A 2,974-nucleotide genomic window follows, 5' to 3' on the forward strand; every position below is an offset into this window, starting at 1 on the left:
TTTATTTGTGTTTCGTTTTATTTTACCCTTTATGGGCGTTATAACTTTTAATTTATATTTATTTTTATTCCTTTTAACGAACCCTATGCTTAAAATTACAACCTGGAATGTTAATGGTTTACGTGACATTAATAACCTTGAGAAAGTGATCGGTCAATTAAAGAATAGCAATTCGGACATAATAGCTCTCCAAGAAACTTTTTGGAGTGAGGATTTTATACATTGTGTGGAAAAACTATGGGACGGACCTATTTTTACAAGTAACTTTAATAACAATCGGAGGGGTGTGGCAATTCTGTGCAAAAACAATTTAAAGGGTTCCATTTTAGGAAATTTTAAAGACAATGAAGGAAGAATTTTAAGAGTTGATTTTTTAATAGATGACGTAAATTTTAATGTTTTAAATATATATGCTCCAAACAAAGATTTGGAAAGAGACGAATTTTTTAAATCAATTTTACCCTTTTTAACTCCAACTTCTATTTTATGTGGAGATTTTAATAACGTTTTAGACCCCTATTTAGACAGAGCTAAAGACATGCATTTTAGCCAAAAGAGTATATCTATTTTTAATAATTTTCTTTTACAGCATAACCTCTGTGATATTTTTAGACGTAGAAACCCTGATAAAAGGCAATATACCCGGACCAATTATCTTAATAATGTTTTAAAAGCTAGTCGTTTAGATTATATTTTTACACCTTTTAATTTTATCCACCATGTTTTTAAGGTTTTTATTACTTATACGTCATTTTCTGACCATAATCCTGTGTATTTTAATTGATTTTAACGAAGTAGAAAGAGGTCCGGGTATATATATTTTTAATAACTTACTTTTAAAAGATGAATATTTTACAAATACTATAAGAGATTTAATTAATAAGGAAAAAGATAGTCCCTTATATTCAACAGAGATCCTAGTTTGGTGGGATAATCTTAAGTATAAATTGAAAAGCTATGCACAGAGATATTCTAAGAAAAAAAAGAAGGAAGAGAGAGAGAAATATTGGTCCCTCCAAAATAGGATCTCTAGGGAATATGAGAGACTATCTAAACTAATGGCCCCTGATCTTACACTTATTAAGGAACTGGAACTAAAACTGCAGGAAATGGACGAGGTTATATGTAAAGGGGCCATTCTAAGAAGCAAGTTCCAAAATGCTACCCAGGGTGACAGGTGTACCTCATTTTTTCTATCACTAGAAAAGCAAAGACAAAATAAAAACTGTATTAAAGAATTACAAGATAATACTGGTCATATTTTAAATCAAACTAAAGATATTTTATATGCATGTTCTGATTTTTATTCTAATTTATATGCAAAAGAAGGTCCTGATGATTTTAATTGTATATATGAAGTTGGTGATATTTTAAATTGTAATATAGATACTGTAGATAAAGATATTTTAGACTCTCCCATTATTTTAGAAGAGGTTTTTAATGCTTTACAATCCATGTGCAGGGGGAAAAGTCCTGGATTGGATGGTTTAACTACAGAGTTTTATTTGTGTTTTAAAGATATTTTAATGCCTTTATTTTTAGATGTTTTAAACCATATTTTTAATAATAACATTTTATCTAAGTCAATGAGGAGGGGGGTTATTGTTTTAATTTATAAAGACAAAGGAGACAAGACACTTTTAAAAAATTTTAGACCCATATCTCTTCTTAATACAGACACCAAAATATTGTCTAAAATTTTAGCCTTAAGACTGAAAAATGTATTAGAGTCAATTATCTCCCCTGAGCAGTCCTGCTCTGTCCCAGGAAGAAGCATTTTAGAAAATGTTGCAGGTATTCGAGATGTAATTGATTATGTTAACACTGAAAACGAAGACATGTGGCTCTGCCAAATAGACGCGGAAAAAGCATTCGACCGCGTCTCGTTCGAATACCTGCAGCATATTCTAAAATGCTTTGGCTTTGGTCCAATATTTAGGAACTGGATAAATATTCTATACACTGATGTTAAAAGTACAGTAAAAGTTAACGGTCATCTGTCACCCTATTTCCCCATAAAGCGGTCAGTGCGACAGGGTTGCCCATTATCCGCATTGCTATATGTTATATGCGCTGAGCCTCTAAATCAACTAATTAAGCATTCCCCTGCTCAAGGCATTCTAATAAAAAATTCTGAGGCTCGGTCATTAATTTATCAGCATGCGGATGATACAACCCTGACACTGGCCAACCTTAATTCTGTTCAAGTAGTTTTTTCTTGTTTAGAAAAATATTGTAAGGCTTCAGGTGCCAAAATAAACATTCAAAAATCCAAGATTATACCATTTGGCTCTGCTGTAAGTAAAAATATTGACATTAATCTCCCACTAACTATTGTATTTGACATAATTTTGATTTTGGGTGTTTATTTTGGCAATAACATTAAGGAATGTGTGAAGAATAATTGGGAATCCAAAATTGGTAAAGTGCAAAATTTGTTAAACTTTTGGAGAAAAAGGCAATTGACTCTCCTTGGGAAAGTCACAGTTATAAATACACTTTTATTGTCTAAGTTTTACTACACAATGTCCATCATCCCCATGCCTGATCATATACAACAACAAATAAAGACCATTATAACTAATTTCCTATGGAATAAGAAACCACCCCTAATCAAATATGATGTGATGACATCAGAAAAGTCTAATGGAGGCATGGGGCTGGTGGACATTAAATTAAAAGGTCAATCACTTTTACTTAAATGGCTAAAGCAATATTTTAATCCTGTAAATAATACTTTTTGGAAATATACAATGACCTACTTTCTAAATCTATATGGGTCATATGGCCTAGACAAAGATATTTTTAAAATACATTTTAATTACAAACTTTTAAATATTTTACCATCTTTTTATAAGCATCTTTTATTAGCTTGGAATAATGTTAATAACAACTCTAGAGCAGAACCTTGTACATTAAATGACATTGCTGTACAGCCTATTTTCAATAATATTTTACTTAACCACAATAACAA

This window comes from Lottia gigantea, assembly GCF_000327385.1.
Source record: "Lottia gigantea unplaced genomic scaffold LOTGIsca_3, whole genome shotgun sequence".
NCBI lineage: Eukaryota > Metazoa > Mollusca > Gastropoda > Lottiidae > Lottia > Lottia gigantea.